We start from the raw sequence: 19225 nt of genomic DNA on the forward strand, positions 1-19225 counted from the left end.
TGTTGAACAGTCCTTTGTTTCCTGTTTTGTTTGGGCATACATCTTTGCTTTTTCTGTATCTAAATTTCCATTTGTAATAGAATTTCTGGATCATTTAGGAATTGGAAGTAATTTATATACTTAGCTCTTTTTTTTATGTTTTCTACTATTTCCTTTGGAGTTGACTTTAATAACCACAGCTTTATAGTGTTGTAGTTTTAAATCTGGAAATATAAAATGTACTAAAGTATGCAGATATGCCTATATATTTTTCATATTACAAATTACAGTTTAATTTTGGCTAGGTTTTTGGGTTTTATTATTATTTTTAAGTACAAGTATATATTCTTTAACTAGATTAGAGTAATACAGACAGATATTTGAAGACTTTTGGCGCCTGGAAAGAATTCAGAACTCTAAAGGCACCTCTGTTCACTATAATAAGCACCTCTAAACACAGTGAACAAATAAGTTGTTCAGATGTGAGCTTTTGGGGAGTACCTGCAATCACATTTCGGTCAAAAATGCCTTTTAATCTTTGATTTGTTGATTGAAACATTTTGGAGTATACTCTCTTTCCTATGGAACTTTTATTCTTTTTAAAGGAGATATATTCTATATTTTTTACATTCTGGTAATGAACTTATGTTAGGTATTGTATTCTGTACTGTTTCCTGATTGTTTCTGTACAGTTACTTGTGTATTATCTTCAAAGTTATTTATACATTTTTCTGAAGTTTTGTATTGAATAAAGTTTGAAATAGCAAAATAGATTTTATTTTATATTAGGCAACCATTTATGAATCAACATTTGATTTTTATAAACTCTTTCTCTAAGTTGTGCTTTTCCTGGTTCAATAGGTTTCTTTATGGGAAAGTAGTAAACATTGTAAAGAATGATGTTTTGGTTTTTAAAAATAGAAATGTTTTGCCAGGAATGGTGGTAAGCCTGCCAACAACTCTGTACACTGAGGCAGGAGGATTGCAAGTTGGAGGCCAGCCTCAGCAATTTAGCTCAAAATAAAAAATTTAAAGGCAGGGGTACTGGGGATGTGGCTCAATGATAAAGTGCCCCTGAGTTCAATTCCCAGTACTCCACCCCCCCAAAAAAAGTGCTTTGTTTTTAAAAAGCACTAATTTCTTTCAGAGGCTGATTCTTCTTTAAATTCAGCCATTTGTGCCATTATTAAAAACCTTTAATGTTGATTCTGATACTATTATTAATTATACTATGATCAGTTGATTTTTTTCAGAAGATACTTTTAAATGCTGTTAGGACTCTGAAATATTTACCACTAGAATGAAGACTAATTATAATAAATATAATAAATGGTGTTCAGTACCTAGGCATTTCAGACAGGATTATTTCTAAGACTAAACTTTCTTGGAGTTAGGCTTATTTACAGGGGTCTTGATTTGGGTTAGGGAGCTTCCTGTATCAAAGTGGAAAACCAGCTGTTTTGCCTCATAATAGTGGTATTTTTTTCATGGCATATTTATAAAAATTAACATCTCGTCTTTGATTGTGTCTTGAGGCTTACTATTTAACCAGGTTGGAGATTTTATTACTTGGCGCAAAACAACTTCAATGTTTTGAGACTGTATATATGAATCACAGCCAAAAATGGTAGCTCATGTTTTTTTATGACTTTAGACCATGGTCAAGCCTGTGTGGTAATTTAGATAGAGCCTTACCCTCCTCCATTGCAAACTTTGTGAAAACTAAAATCATATAAAAATTTAAAATTAATTTAAATGAATCATCTACATAAGGAGAATATTAGATTTTAACTTGATTTTTAAGCTGAAGTATTTTGTGAAATTATTATAAATGATTAACAAAATTATAATGTGAAAGACATTTGCTTTTTATAAAACTTCTGATATTTCCATTTTATTTTTTCTCATTATTTAAAATATTTTTGCCTAAGTTGGTGATAAAGTAGTACCGTAAGACTTTAATTAGTAATAGCCAATTGGTGGCAAGGATTCTGTAGACTTGTTCGAATATACATCTTTACTGCAGGTAGAAGCTGGGAGATTTTATTTCTATGTTTTATCCTCTAAAAGTAAGCTGCTTTTGCTGGGTGTGGAAGTGCACACCTATAATCCCAGTGACTTGGGAAGCCAAGGCAAGAGGATCACAAGTTCAAGGCCAGTCTCAGTAACTAAGTGAGGTCCTAAGCAACTTAGCGAGACCCTGTCTCAAAATAAAAAGTAGTTAGGACGGGGAATGTAGCTCCATGGTTAAGTGGCCCTGGATTCAATCTCTAGTACCAATAAATAAATGTATGAATGAATGCATGAATTAATAAATTATGTATGTATGTATGTTGCGTTTCAGAAAGGCATCAAATAATTTTTATTTGTCCTTTTTATAATTATTTTCCTATTCAAAGTATTATTAAAGCAATCTTTGAAATTCCTTTTGGTCACACTGTTTTTTAAAAATTTATTTTTACTATGTAATATAAAAGGAATACAGATAGTGCAAAACAAAATACATATGAAAAGAAGACAAATGAGGCCAAAATAATAGTTATCAATTTGCTCTGTATCTCTACAGAAATTTCCTATAAAAATATACATCTGTACAGATATACACAGAAACAGTTTGGTTTTCACATTTGCCTTTTTTTTTTTTTTTTAAGTCGGCAAATACAAAGATGAGATTGAAAACTAGAAGTGTCCTATGAAAACATGCTTGTAATTAAAAATTCCATTCTTCAAAGACAAATTTTGATAAGTTTCTCCCATCTCTATCCTTCCTCTTTCATCCCTTCACTTCTTTTCTTTTAATCACCACTCTTCTTGAAAAGAGAGACAGTGTAGTGGTCATAGCCCTGGCTTGTCCCTATGTTAGATTTAACTGTGAACTTTGAGAAATAATCTTTCTGGCTCCACCATCTGGAGATTCTTGTTTGATTGATCATAATGAGGCAAGGCAGGGAAGAAGAGAATGTATTTTATCTTAGCCTGCATATGGAAGCTTGTTCACATACGATCTGGGGGAAGTAATGGTTGAATTCAAACTAACATTTTCCCCAGTTTTCTTGCCTTTCTGAAGGAAGCTATAGATAGATAGGAATAGGTCTTCATAATCCCTCAAATTCTCTTAAGAAATGCACTACACAAACTTTCTCATTTATTCTAATATTGGTTCATCTGTATTGTTTGTAATACAGTCATGTGCTGCATAATGATAGTTTAGTCAACAGTGGTCCCCATATTCAGCAGTGATCTCATAAGCTTATAATGAAGCTAAAAAATTCCTGTCGCCTAGTGATGTCATAGCCATCAAAGTGTTGTAGCTCAACTCATTACAAACATTTGTAGTGATTTTAATCTAAATAAACCTGTGCTACCTGTCTTATAAAAGTATAGTACATACAATTATAGGACATAATACTTTATAATGATAATAAATGATTTACTGGTTTATGTATGTATTATACTTCTAGAGGTAAAGCATGAATTACTAGTAATGTTCTATACTAGCATTGTAGTAAGTAAAAATTCCATTCTTCAAAGACAACTTTTGCCAAGTTTTTGCTGCCACCACTCTTGTTTTTTCTACTTGAAAAAAAAAAAAAGTTTGCTAAAACAAATATGCCATATTACACCAGCAGCAACCTCATACATCTCATATTAACTATGACTCTTGATTGCCTTATTTTCTCTTGCCTTTTGGTGTAATTTCATGTTTTGTTCATTGTAGCCCTAGGAGCAATAGATTATATCATATATGCACATGCCATATAACCAACTTGTGGATTAAGCTATGTACCATCTAGGTCTGTGCAAATATACATGACATTCTCAACAGAATCACCCAACAATGAATTTCTCAGAACACACCCCCATCCTTAAATAGCATATGACTGTATTTTAATTCTAAGGAAAATCAACATCATTTGTGCAGTGCAGATTAGCTAGACAAGAAGATGATTGATAAAGCAGTATGGTGTTGTGGTTAACCACACAGATCCTTGAGCCAAACTGCCTGGATTATAATGTGTCTGTACTTTATGTGTGTTGAACTTTGACAAGTTAGCTTTAACCTCTCTGTCACATGTATAAAATGAGAATAATGATCCTTCCTTCACAGGAATGTTGTGAGACTTAAAAATACTCATGTAAAGTGTTCAAAACAGTATTTTATACATGATAAATAGGCAGTAATAGTTAAAACTAATTTATTCCTATTTTTTTGTATCATGTTTTCTAACATTTCTTATGCTTTTCTTGCCCTTTCCTCCTGACATTAAATTAATGCTGTCTCTGATTAACTAGAGTAGGCATTAACAAACATTTCTTGTAAGGGGCTAGATAATATTTTAGGATTTTAGGGCCATATGATCTCTGTTGCAAATACAGTTGGCTCTCTGTATCTGTAGGTTCCACATTTGTGATTCAACAAAGCTTGTATCAAATACTCAGGGGGAAAAACTGCTTCTGTATTGAATATGTACAGACTTTTATTTCTTGTCATTATTCCCTAAACAATACAGTACCACAATTATTTACAGAGCATTTATTAGGTACTACCAGAAATATAGAGATTGTTTAAAGTATAGTTTGTAGATTTTATGCAACTACTGTGTCATTTTATACAAGGGACTTGATCATCTGTGGATTTTGGTGTTTGCAGGGAGTCCTGGAATCAATCCTCTTGTCAAGAATACCAAATGATGGATACTGAGAAACAACCATACCCAACTCTGCTGTTGTACATAGACTATATGTAAACAAATGAATGCAATTGTGTCCACTTTATTTACAGGCACAGAAATTTGAATTTCATATATTTTTCATTGTCCTAAAGTATTAACTTTCTTTTGATTTTTGGAGTTTAATTAATTTATTAAAAAAACAATAAGTGCATATAAACCATTTCTAGTTCATAAATCTTACAGAAACAGGCTGGATTTGACTCTTGGGTCATTTTGCTAACCCTTGAAGTAAAGGGGCCTACACATTCTGACAACTATTTCAGACCCTTTCCTTTTTAAGCATGCCTTTATTCTTTAATATCACTTTCAGGATGCTGTAATCAAAAGGAGGAGGAAGGAACACTAGATACAGCAAAAATAACAGATGCCAGTTCATCAACTCTGGATATCTGCCCACATAGAGGGACAGCTGGTAAAGACATAGATCAGGGCCACACCATGTAAAACTTTATTAGCCCTGGTAATCAACTTGGGCCTTCATGAACACCTTTGAAATTTTGAAAACTTTAAACCTAATTTTGGGCCACGTAATCTTTCCCAAAAAGATTAGATGCTTTTAAAAAAAGGGGTTTGTTGTGTTTTTCATAGCACTGTAAGAGGTCTTGTGCCTACTAACGTGTATCGTTGTTTGGTGAAAAGAGGAGCTAGTCTCTTAACCTGAAAGTTAAGAACTCATAGGAAGAGGGTGATATTTAAGGAACTTAGGGAATGTAGGGGATCCACAATAGAGTTGCATTTAAAACAAATAATTTTGGCTTATTGGAGGATGGATTTGAGGGGTAAAAGACTGGAGGCTGAAGGACAATCAGAATATCTCATCTTGTGATATCACATCTCGTCCCTTAGCTTTGATATTTGCATTCTATTCTCCTAATTCTCCTTAATCTGATTTCTTTTTTTACTTGTTCTAAATTAGTTATACATGACAGTAGAATGCATTTTGAAACATCATACATAAATGGAGTATAACTTCTCATTCTTCTGGTTGTACGTGATGTAGAGTTACATCGGTTATGTAATCGTATGTGCACATAAGGTAATAATGTTCAGTTCATTCTACTATCATTCCTACCCCCACATTCCTTCCCCTTCCTTTACTCCCCTCTGTCTAATCCAAAGTACCTCTATTCTTCCCTAGCCACTCCCTACCCCTTACTGGGAATTAGCATTCACATATCAGAGAAAACATTTGGCCTTTTTTTTTTTTATTGTAAACAAATGGGATACATGTTGTTTCTCTGTACATGGCGTAAAGGCATACCATTTGTGTAATCATAAATTTACATAGGGTAATGTTGTTTGATTCATTCTGTTATTTTTTCCCTTCCCCCACCCCAACATTTGGCCTTTTAGTTCTTTGGAATTGGCTTATTTCATTCAATGTGATATTCTCCAGTTCCATCCATTTACCTGAAAATGCCATAATTTCTTTCTTCTTTGAGACTGAATAATATTCCATTGTGTTCCTGTACCACATTTTCTTTATCCATTCATCTGTTGAAGGACATCTAGGTTGTTTCCGTAGATTAGCTATTGTGAATTGAGCTGCTATAAACATTTATGTGACTGTGTCACTGTAGTATGCTGATTTTAAGTCCTTTGGATATAAACTGAGGAGTGTGATAACTGGGTCAAATGGTGGTTCTATTCCAAGTTTTCTGAGGAATCTCCATACTGCTTTCCAGAGTGGTTGCACCAGTTTGCAGTCTCACGAGCAATGTATGAGTCTGCCTTTTTCCCCACATCCTCGTGAACATTTATTCTTGATAATTGCCATTGTGACTGGAGTGAAATGAAATCTTAGAGTAGTTTTGGTTTGTATTTCTCTTAACTGCTAGAGATGAACATTTTTTTCATATGTATGTTACTCAGTTGTATTTCTTCTTGTGAAGTATGTTCAGTTCCTTTGCCCAGTTATTGTTTGATTCCTATAAACTTTTTAGCAGGCAATTTAGTATTTAAAAGAATATTTAGTGCATTGTTCCTTTTAGCTAGAATAAGCTAAAGGTGCAAAAGAATGAACTTTATCTTACATTCCTAAGAATTGGGGCATCTGTCTAAATGTTCTTGGCTAACCTTTATGCTACTTGGAGTATGAAACTAGTTTGCACAGATTCATTCCTGTACAAGAAAGGCTTAAAAAAAAATCTGCATACTATTAGGAAAAAGACTTACACTGTGAAGATCCGGAGAACTCGTTTGTACTTATTTTAATAGTGAAAACTTGGTTTTGGTTTAGAATTCTTCTGACAGTTTATATGAGTAATAGTATTTGTAAAGTGCTTTTTATAAACTTTGTCTCATTTGATCCTCACAGTTCTGAAAAAAAAAAAAAAAAAAAGTAGGACAGATGGCCTCACTCCTACTCTTAAAGTTGAGAAAGCTTCAGAGAAGTTCAGTAACTTGCTCAGAGATAAGTAGCTATCATCACAGATTTATGCCAGATTTTTTGCAAAATAGTGGGGTGTGACAATTTCTTTTTTTAAATTGTTACTATTAAATTGTTTCTGGAGCAGGATTAGGGTGCACAGAATACACATGAATGTAGGTTAAAATTGAATAGTCCAAATCAATGTACATCATTTTTCTGGTCTGAAAAAAAAAAATTAGTTGCTCTTGGTTTGTGCATTATAGTTGAAATATTACTCTTGAGGACATTTACCAAAATGTAGCAAAGTGACTTAAAAAATTTAATCTTCTGTGTCAGAAGATTCTGTGCTATATTTGGTTTTGTATTCTGATACACCTACCTCAGTGCCACTCAGGTAAGATGTGTTTATCATTGGTATTATAGCGCTGTAAACAAGCCATGCAAGTCTGCTTTCAGAAGTATACTGTTGATGTGCTCCATTATGCTGAGAATTCCAGGCTCAGGCTCTCTTATAGTGGGTGAGAAGACAAATATGCATCTATATGCCACTGGTGAATGCATTGCTGCTCTGTTAACCTTTTAAGGGGTGAGTATGACGAACAGAATTATACTGACAGTGATGAGATGAAAGGTTATAAACAAATTTTTGGACTGAAAAAGCAGGGTGCAGTGATCATGTAGTGGTAATAATTATGCAGTGAAATACAGTAGTTATGTCTGCTCTCTCTTGGATTAGTTTACATCACAGAGCTTCTACATAGAATTGCTTCCTGCTGTGTGATCTACATGTAAATATAAAACTCAAATTATTGAAATAACTGATTTTTTCCATTGCCAGAAGTTTATATCCTTTTTTAAAAAGACTTGATTTTTTTAGAGCAGTTTTAGGTTCACAGCAAAATACAGCAGAGATTTCCCATATACCTTCTACACCACACAAGCATAGTATCCTCTTCCATTCTCAGCAGTTTCTCACCAGAGTGGTATACTTGTTAAAACGAATGAAAGAATATACACTGGCATATCATTTATGACTCACAGTCCATAGTCTACATTAGGGTTCATTCTTGGTGTTGTACAGTCTGTGGGTTTGCGTAAATGTATAATGACATTGTCTGTAGTATCATACAGAGTAGTTTCATTGGTCTAGAAATCCTTGGCACTCCTGCCCTTTTCTGTTTTGACTATACATCAAAAGGAACAGACAACAAGTTCTGCTACATTTGTATTACTGTAATTTTAATCCTGTTTGCAGCTTTGGGATTTAGAAATATTTGATTCAAAACTATGTTCTCAAATTATATCCAATGCTATAAGGTTATTTTTTGTTAATTGATCCTAAATATAATTTTGGTTCAAAGGGAATTATGAAAGCTGCTTCTTTTGGTTTTTAACAGTATTGAGTCAAGCTACTCAATTTCAGAAACAAAAGTGACTTTTTACTTTCAGTAATCATTTTAAAAACTAGTATACTTTACTTTGTGTAATGCCTGTGGGGAGATACATATATATTGTAATTAAGGTCATTGTTTGCAGTGAGTTTAACTTCAAGTATTTTTAGAACCTTTTATTCTATTCATGGATTCTCTGTAAAAGGAGGGAATACAAAATAGTCCTTACCTTGCTTCCAACAAAGTTGATATTGATAGAGAAGTCAAAACTAACTGTGAAACAGTTAAAGGAGAGATTGCCAAACAGGCCCAAGGCTTACTTTATATGACCCTCAAGCTAAGAAGGGCATATTTTTAAAGGGTTTTTTTTTTTTTTTTTTAAATGAACAAAGACTAATATGCAACATAGACCACATGTGACTCACAAAGCATTAAAATATTTGCTGTCTGCTCTTTGCAGAAAAAAAATGTGCTTGTGATAAGAGGAATATATAGCAAATAAAATAAGACTTTGGGGACATGCAAATCAAAACCACAGTGACACCATTTCACTCTTACTAGGATGCCTATTAGATGTCTATTGTAAAAAAACAACAGCAATAAGTGTTGGCAAGGATGTGGAGAGATTGCAATTCTCATACATAACTGGTGAAAATGTAAAATGGTTCAACTGCCTTGGAAAACAGTTTGGCAGTTTCTCAGAAAGTCAAACAAAATTGCCATATGATCCAGCAGTTGCACTGCTAGGTGTATTCCCAAGAGAATTGAAACACAGTTGTATGCTAATGAAAAAGTAGAATAGAACCCAGTGACCATCAGCTGATGAATGGATAAACAAAATTTGGTATAGCCACTCAGTGGAATAATTGTCATAAAAAGGAATAATTGCTGGCATATGCTACAAAATGGATGAATTTTGAAACATTATGCACAACGAAGTCCGACACAAAAGGTTACACAAGTTTTATGATTTCATGAAATGTCCAGAAAAATTAAATCTATAAAAACATAGTAGAGGGGGCTGGAATTGTGGCTCAGTGGTAGAGCACTTGCCTAGCATGTGTGAGGCACTGGGCTCAGTTCTCAGCACCATGTAAAAATAAATGCATAAAAGGTCTATCAACTGCTAAAAAATTAAAAAAAAAAAAAAAAAGCCAAAACAGTAGATTAGTTGTCGCCAGAGGCAATGGGAAGGGGAAGAGGGAAGTGTCTGCTACTGGGGGCAGTATTTCTTTTAGGGTTATGAAAAATGTTCTGGAATTAAGTAATGTTTATACAACCTCATGAATATAATTTTAAAAACTATTGAGTAGATACCATTTTGAAGTTGGGACTTAAAAAAAGGCATGAGGATTTGGATAGATAAATGAAGAGGTTGTGATAGTACAGTTTCTAGGAATGGGTGTAAATCAAATTATTGGTGTTTTACAGAATTGGTAAGAAAGAGAAGGCTAAGTGTCTTTTGTTTTTTTTTTGGAGGGAGGACCTCTAAACTGACAGATAAACTGACGGCCTATTTAAGATTATGCTTTATACTTTATTTTCATGATATAAATGGAACATTTGTTTAACCTGAGGCAGGATTTTATTCCATCCAGAAAGCACGAGCTTAAAGGCTGCCTGCCTTGGTCTTTTTTTTTTTTTTTTTTTTTAATTTTCCTGGCAGTTCTGGGGACTGCCAAGGACTTAAAAGCCTCACACATGCTAGGCAAGTACACTACCACACTGACCCACATTCCCAGACCCTTCCCTGGTATTTTTAACAGGTTACCCCAGGTTGAGCATCCTTAAACCTAAAATCTGAAATGCTTCAGAGTCAAAAACCTTTGAGCCCTGATATGATACCACAAATAGAAAATTTAATACCTGACCTCATGTGAGGAGTCTTAGTCAGAACGCAGACCCACTAAAAATATTATATAAAATAACCTGCAGGCTATGTGTATAAGGTGTATGTGAAACATAAATGAATTTTGTGTTTAGACTCATATCGTATCCTCATGATATCTCATTATGTATGTGGAATTATCCAAAATTGGAAACAAAAATTGAAATCCAAAACCCTTCTGATCCCAAGCATTTTGGATAATACTCAACTCTTAGATGGATTTTACTTCACATCATGTGCTTTGAAGAATTTGCTACTACTATCTTTTTATGTTTTAACCTATTTTAAATAACACAAAGGTTCTGTTTGTTATTTAAAACAAAAATCCTTAATACTGTTCCTTATATTTGCCACTTTACACTTTATAAAGTTCTTTCATGTATATTACCTTATTCTTCTCACTATAACCTGTAAGTTAGGTAGTAACATTCTTATTTCAAAGATAAATAAAGAAGCCATATAATGGAGTGATTAGGAGGCAGAATGGGGGCACTGGAATCAAAAGGCCAAGTTCAAATTCTCATCCTGCTATTTACTAGTTGTGTATGAATTTTATTGAGTTATTCTTTCTAGGTTATGTGCTTTCACTTTTGTAAATGTCATCAAGTTGTATTAAATAAATTGAAAGTAAGATTCTTAGAATCACTTATTGAGGCACATACCAAGTTCTCAATAAGTGTTATTAGCTGTTATTTATAGAACATGAGAACTGAATGAGGTTAAACAGTCTAAAGTCTTCCAACTGATAAGTATAGAGGCCAGTACTTGAATACAGGTGTTCTGAATCCAAGTCAGTTTCCTGTATTATATTTGTTATATACTTATTTATAAGACATAAATTTGTTAACCTTGTGAACATTCTTTTAAGTGGAAAAAAGATATTAAAGGAAAAGAGACTACCTTCTTTCAAATCTATTGCTTTAATCCACTGAATCCTACTTCTTAGTAGTTATAAACAAATTATGAACTATGTAGGGAAAAACGATAAAGGAAAACAGATTTAATGTAATTTAACAAAAATTAAGTAGCATGATAAAATTACAACTAAAAGTAAACAGTACCTGGGGGTAAATTTTGAAACAGTCAGTGAAAAGGTGACGCTCCTTAATGAAAGTTCAACAATGATAGGAAAAATGGCTTTTTTTTTTTTTTAAAGACAAGAAAGTATAGGCAGTTCACAAAGAAGAAACACATGCAACTGATATTTGAAAAAGTGTTTTGATCTCTTTAGTCAATCAGAGAAACTTGAAGTGGGAAAATAAATTTTTATGGTCATTAACAAAAACATTTAAGTTAAAAGCTCTATGTTGTTAGAGATGGGACCCACATATTCCTGATGGGAATGTAAAATTGGTAAAGTTATGTATCTACATGAAGAACCTTAAAAATATCCCAGCCTTTGATCTAGTAATCAGTGTTCCATCTAACAGTGTAACCCAATTTTAAAAAGACCTATGAATAAAAATGTATGAACAAAGATTCATTGCAGCATTATCTATAGTAATAGGAAAATTTTGACATACCCTGCAAGGATAGTTTAAAGTAAATTGTAACATAGTAACCTCTAGTGCCAAGCAAACTTAATCCTGAGACTAGTTTATTCTGGATAAATATTTACTAAGTAGCTCTTAAATATTTGATATACTGAGTTTCTACCTGTTATAAAAATAAATAAAATTCCTTTTGAACCCAAAATCCCCTTTGAAGTAGTGACTACTCCATTTCTCTATTCTTCCTTTATGCAGACTCCTCAGAAAATCATGTAGAATGCTATTTTCAATTTCTCATCTTCCAATCTTTCCTGAACCCAGACTTTTGTCCCAGGGTTATTTCATGAAATCAGCTTCTCAAGTCTCTGATGACATCCAGTGGTCCCTTCTCAGCCCTCATCCTACTTGATTTGTCAGCAGCATTTGACAATTAATCATTTCTACCTCTTTGAAATATTTTATTCTCTATAATCCCAGAAACCATACATGTGGTTACCATACTGGTTGTTCCTTCTCCCCCCCGCCTTTTTTTGGTGGGGGGGTGGGCAGTGTGGTTATTAGGGATTGAACCTGAGGACACTTTACCTGAGGATTTAGGAGCTATATCTCCAGCCCTTTTTATTTTTTATTTTGAAGACAGGGTCTTGCTAAATTGCTTTGGGCCTTGCTATATTGCAGAAGCTGGCTTTGAACCTGTAATCCTCCTGCATCAGCCTCCTGAGTCACTGGGATTACAGGCATGCTCTACCGTGCCAGGCTACTGCTTATCTTTTGATGTCTTCTGTACCTGTGATTTTTTGTGTTTGTTTTGGTTAGTATGGTGAATTGCATTTTCTTTATCGTGATAGAATATTTGTAACTTAAAGTTTGCTATCTTAATCAAAATTTGCCAGGAGCCCTATAAGTATACAATTTAGCAGTGTTAAGTACATTCATTGTTTTGCAAACAGCATAACTATTCATCTTCAGAACTCATTTTGCATAACTGAAACTATCTACCCATTGAACAATAATTTCCCCTTTCCACTCTTATATATGTATCTCACATTTTTTTTATTCAGTCATTTGCTGTTGAATAGTTGGATTGCTTCTTCCTTTGGAGTGTTGTGAAAAAGGCTGCTGTGAACATGGGTGCACAAATGTCCATTTGAATCTTGCTTTCAAAAATTCTTTTGAATTCTTTCCACCCAAAAGTGAAATTTCTGAAACATAATAATTCTATTTTTAATTACTTGAGGAATCCCTCTACTGTTTTCTATAGTAGCTGTACCATTTTTACATTCCCATCAGCATTGCATCAGGGTTCCAGTTTCTCATATCTTCACTAATACTTGTTATTTTTTGTTTTTGTTTTTGTTTTTTATTATAGCCATCCTAATGTATGTGAAGTAGTACCTCATTGTTGTGGTTTTCATTTTCATTTCCCTAATGAATAATGAATAGTCATGTTGAACATCTTTTCATTTGCTTATTAGCCATTTATATAACTTCTTTGGAGACATTTACGTTTTTTGCTATTTTTTAGCTGGTTTGTTGTTTTATAGTTGTTATAAGTGTTCCTTATATATTCTGGATGTTAATCCTTATTAGATATGTGATTTGCAAATACTTTTCTCTTATTCCATTGGTTGCATCTTCACTCTGTTGATGTGTCCTTTGGCGAACCAAAATTTTAAATTTTGATATCCAGTTTATCTTTTTTCTTTGTTGCCTGTGACTTTTGTGTTATATTCAAAAAATTACTGCTAAATCCAGTGTCATATAGTTTTCTCCCTATACTTTCTTCTATATACTTTTATAACTTTGCTCTCATGTTTAAGTCTTCAATCCACTTAGAATCAGTTTTTGATTTTGGCATGGGGGAGGGCCCAACTTCATTCTTTTGCATGTGAACATCCAGTTTTCTTAGCATCATTTTTTGAAAAGACTGCCCTTTCCCAAATGACTGGTCCTGGTCTCCTTGTAAAAAATCATTTGACCACATATGTGAGGGTTGATTTCTAGGCTCTCTATTCTACAAACTTGGGCATGTTATACTTTCATTTCCATTTTGTTCAAAACGCTGATTTTCCTTTGATTTCTTCTTTAAATCATGGATTATTAGAAGTAGGTTAGTTTCCAGATATTTGGAGATTGTCTTGTATCTTTCTGTTATTGGTTCTAAATTTAGTTCTGTCATAGTCAGAAAAACATTTTGTATGATTTAAATTTCTTCAAATTTACTGAGTCTTATTTTATAGTATTAGAATATGGTCAATGTTGGTAAATGTTCCATGTGCAATTGAAAGTATATATTCTTTAGTTCTTGGATGAAGTATTCTGTAAATGTCAGTTAGATCCGGTTGATGGATGATGTTACTTCAGCTAGGTTTGTACTGATTTCTTTGCCTGTTGAACATGTCAGTTACTGATGAAAGGGTGTTAAAGTCTATTAGATTGATCTATTTCTCCTTGCAGTTCATCAGTTTTTGCCTTAAGTATTTTGACATTCTGTTGTTAGTTACATACACATTAAGAATTGTTATGTCGGGCTAGGGTTGTTGCTCAGTGGTAGAGCGCTTGCCTCATATGCGTGGAGCACTGGGTTCGATCCTCAGCACCACATAAATAAAAAAATAAAATAAAATAAAAAGAATTGTTATGTCTTCTTGAAGAATTAACCCCTTTATCGTTGTGCAATGACCCTTATTATCTTAATAATTTTCTTTAGTCTGAAGTCTGCTTTGTCTAAAACTAATATATACTCCAACTTCCTTTTGATTGGTGTTAAGCATGTCTTTCTCCATTCCCTTTAAATTTATTTGTGTTTACATTTAAAGTGGTTTTCTTTAATAAAAGAAACTAAAACATATAGTTGTCTTTTTTATATACTCTTGACAGTGTCTTTTAATTGGTGTATTTAGACCTTGATGTTTAAAGTGATTGTTGATATAATTGGATTAATATCTACCATGTTTGCTACTGTTGTTTCTTCATTGCTTTTTTCTCTTTATTTTTTCTGCATTCTTTTCAGTTGAGCATTTCATTTCATTTTTTTCTCTTCTTTTACCATACTTATTATTATTTGATTCATTGTACACAAATAGAGTACAACTTTTCATTTCTCTGGTTGTACACGAAGTAGAGTCACACAGTTTGTGTATTCATACATGTACCTAGGGTAATGATTTTGTCTCATTCTATTATCTTTCCTCCCTCCCACCTCCTCGCCACCCCTCATTTCTCTCTACACAGTTCATCCTTCCTCCGTTCTTCCCTTACTTCCTCCTCCTCCCTCCCTGTTATGTATTATCATCCACTTATCAGAGAAAACATTCAGCCTTTGGTTTTTTGGGGTTGACTTACCTTACTTCTTAGCATGCATTCTCCAACTCCACCATTTACTTGCAGATGCCTTAATTTTATTCTTCTTTATGGCTGAATAATATCTCTTAACATATTGATCATACTCTCTAACTTTTTTTGGTAGTTGCCCTTGAATTTACAGGGTACGTATACAGCTAATTCAAGTCTATTTTCATATAACAGTATACCACTTAACAGGTAGTTTAAGTACAATTTTCCCAATTCTTCACACTAATACTTTATAACATTGCTATCATTCGTTTAATTTGTCCATAAACTTTAATCATCTAATACATGGTTGTTATTATTATTGTAAACAAACTATTCTCTGTTAGGTCAAGTACCAGTGATAAGACAAATGAAAGTAAAGTTTATGGCTTAAGTCATTTTCCTTCTTTCTGAAGAAATCTTGTCACATTTCTTGCAAGGCAGGTCTACTGGTGACACTTTTCCTCGGTTTTTGTTTGAAGAGGGTTTTCTTCTTCAGTTTGAAGGATAATTGAGCCGGGAGCAGAATTGTAGCTTGGTGTGGTTTTGTTTTTAACATTTTACATATTTCACTTCACACTGTTGCTTGCCTATTTCTGAAAAGCAGTCTAATGTAATTCTTATTCTTGCTTCTATTTTCCTCTAGCTTCTTTCAACATTTTTTTCTCTATTATTCTGAATATATCCTCCCCAGCTGTAAATCTTTTGGTATTTATCATGCTTGGTGTTCTATGAAGTTCCTGAGTCTGTAGTTTGGTGTTTATTCACTCTGTATTGGTTTTTGTTGTTGTGCTGTTCTGTTTTTAAAGCAGTTGGTTTTTCTCCAGCTTCTCTGCTATTTGACCCTGTCTTTAAAGTAGATCTGGAAACTAATACCATCTCCACTGCAGCTTCCTTCAAATTGTTCTTCCTGATTTTTCCCTTAATGTCTTCTTTCATAGTCAAGAGAGAGATCTTTTAAAAATTTTCATGGAAACTTGACATTGTCTGGCTCAGAACGATCCAGTGACTTCCTGTATCATACCAAATAATAACCAAAATCATACGATGGCCTAAAGGCCTGCGTTTAAGGGTTTCATCTCTTACCTTATCTCCTGCTAATCACTTACTGATTGCTCTCCTGTTAACAGGGCCCATCTTGTCTTAAGAAGGCCACCAGCAAGCATCTCCAAGGCTTTTCCACTTCCCTCAGATGTCTGGATAACTGTTCTTTAATTTTCCCTCACTTTTAGATCTTTACTTAAGTATAACTTTTTAAAATCAAACCTATATGTCTTATGAACTCCTTGTCCTCCTTTCATTCTTTGTTTTTCTCTAAAACACTTTCCCAGCTAGCTTATTGCTGGTAAGAGAGAGCATGGCACTTTTCGAGAAAATTAAAGCCAGCAAAGTGACTGGAACATTCAGTAGGACAAGAGGGAGTATGTTGTTGGATAAAACTAGATTGGAATAGGGGTTGAAATATGTAACCCCTCAGAAACCTGGTTAACATTTTGGTCTACCATTAAGTGTAATAGTAAATCACTGAAATATCTGTCCTGGAAAGAGTTGGAGGAGATCACTGATGTGATTAAATTTGTCCTTTTACAAAGATCATTCCAGTTTCATTGTGGAGAACAGATTGGAAGGGAAAGATTGCATCTGGGGATATCAGCTGAGAACTGTTTCAGTGATCCAGAGATCACTGATGGCCGCTTACCTAGACTACTAGGGTTGATAGCCATACAAAAAGAAATGTTTGGAACTGTCCAATTCTTTGAAGAAATCCATTTGTAAATATTGTCAATAATTTGTATCTCTCTATAGCCAGATTAAGATTTCCAGTTTATAGGATCTCCTTTTGATTACATTTTGAGAAAGTGGAATGGATTGCCCAGTGTAATTCATCTTCAGAATAAATCCTAGAAATTCTGTAAGCCAAATAGTTATGTTCCATTTTGTATATTTCTTAGCATTGGGCACAAAGTCAAAGATGCTTGTTTATCGGCATTGTCTATAACCTGTTCAAATTGAATCATTTCTCATGAAAGCAAGACTTTTACTTGTCCTGTGATGTTTTCCCTAACCTCCTCATCTTAAAAAAAATTAGGCGGACTGTTAGGATTTAGGATTGTTTCTTAACAGGATTTTTATATGTGTGTGTGGGGTGGCGGGGAAGGGGTGGGGTACCAGGGATTGAACTCAGAGACGCTTGACCACTGAGCCATACCCCCAGCGCTGTTTTTTCTATTTTAGTTAGAGACAGGATCTCTCTGAGTTCCTTAGCGCCTTGCTTTTGCCTGAGGCTGGCTTTGAACTCGTGATCCTCCTGCCTCAGCCTCTGGAGCTACTGGAATTACAGGCTTGTATCACTGTGTATCCAGCGTTTCTATTTCTTTTCTTTCTTTCTTTCCTTTTTTTTTTTTTTTTTTTTTTTTTTTGGTAAAAACAAAGGTCTCTATGCCTGTGCTTTCCCCTTTACAAAGCCTACAAAGCCAGTAACCTTTGGGAAGAGGAAGTTGTGTGAAACTTTAGCACTTGTGAGGATAAGAAACTCATAGCACTGCCTATGATAAGATAGATTTGAAGCTCTTAAAGCAAAAAGACTAAAATGGGAATCCTAATAGTGTTCTAATGTGACATTGTTTTTTATCAACATTGTTTTAAAATAGCGATCCTCTCTTTTTAGTTTAGTTTGGGAGGGACGAAGCATTAAGCTCTGTGCCTAAAAGTATGTTGTGTTTTTAAATTATCAGCAAATAGTAAAGTGTCTTAGTCCAACTTTATTTTGTTAATAAGGAAATTGAATATTAATGAGAGCCAAATAACTTAACAGCTTATAAAGCCTAATTTGGAATCCAGAAGCTCTTTCTTTTCATGAATTGCTAAGTTCTTTGGTCTCCAGCACATGCCTCATTTCTCTTGATATGTGTGCTTTCCAAAGAACTGTAGACCTTTCAGTAAGGTTAAAGAAATCAAACCAGGCATGGTCATGCAGCCACTTAGGAGGCTGAGACAGAAGGAGTGCAAGTTCGAAGCCAGCCTGGGCAACTTAATGAGACCGTGTCTCAAAATAAAAAGGGCTGGGGACATACCTCAGAGGTAGAGCTTTCCTGGCTTTAATCCCCAGTACCAACAGAAAAAGAAAAAAGTACATTTTATTATGCTCCCTCTTAATTTGGGGGTCCTAATCTTAACTGTGCTTGCTGTTCATTCTTGTTACCTTTCCAAAATTCTTCTCAAATTACCAGTAATACTCTAGTTACAGGAGTAAAGTACTGATTGTAGTAGTTATTATTTAGTGTATAATATTTGTGGATAATATTTGTGCCAAGTGTTAGGTACACATTATTTCATTTGCTATTCACAGTAATATTGCTGAACTGTTTTCCTTCCTTCTAACATTAAACCTTCCTTCTTTTCATCCCAAGTCCCAGTCCTGTTCTCATGAGATATTAAAAGGTTGTCTTGATTATTGAATTAAGAAAAATATAGTGAAAAAGTTCAGAGGCATTAGTGTTAGACAGCCTAGCTTTGAATTCAGGCTCAACCATTTCTTTTATTCAGTAACTATTTATTATCTACTGTTTTCCAAGTATTGTTCAGGGCACTAGGGATGACATCTTGATTTACGTTTTTAAAGGAAGAAAATGTTTGCCTTGAAGGGTTGCTAAAGACTAAGAAACATTAAGAGGCAGGGTTTTTTGTTGTTGTTGTTTATTTGTTTTGTTTGTTTTCTTGCCCTCTAAACCGGTCTCCCTGCTCCTGTTTCTCATTCTTCTGTTTCATCCTACCCATAGAGCTCCCCCCACCCCCAGTTCCTTTTCAAAAACTGTGAGTGGCTTCCTTCCTCTGATTGGAAAGTTCTAAGTTATTAAGATATCACTCTGCCATTAAAAATACCTTATGTACCCTTTCTCTCACTTTTCACAGTAAATGCTCTACCAACCCATCTAGATATTTTTAAAAATAATTTTTCCATTATATTATTCAGGATTCTCTTAACTCTGTGCCTTTTTTCTTGGAATTCTATATCTGTAAGATTCCTCACCTCCTTCCTC

At 34.0% G+C, this 19225-nt stretch overlaps 1 protein-coding gene across 5 annotated transcripts in view; it reads left to right on the forward strand.

Annotated features, from left to right (window-relative positions):
* RAP1A (RAP1A, member of RAS oncogene family) overlaps positions 1 to 19225 on the forward strand; it is a 91501-nt gene that overhangs the window by 18054 nt on the left and 54222 nt on the right. The window lies entirely within an intron of this gene.

This window comes from Sciurus vulgaris (genome assembly GCF_902686455.1).
Source record: "Sciurus vulgaris genome assembly, chromosome: 1".
Taxonomy (NCBI): domain Eukaryota; kingdom Metazoa; phylum Chordata; class Mammalia; order Rodentia; family Sciuridae; genus Sciurus; species Sciurus vulgaris.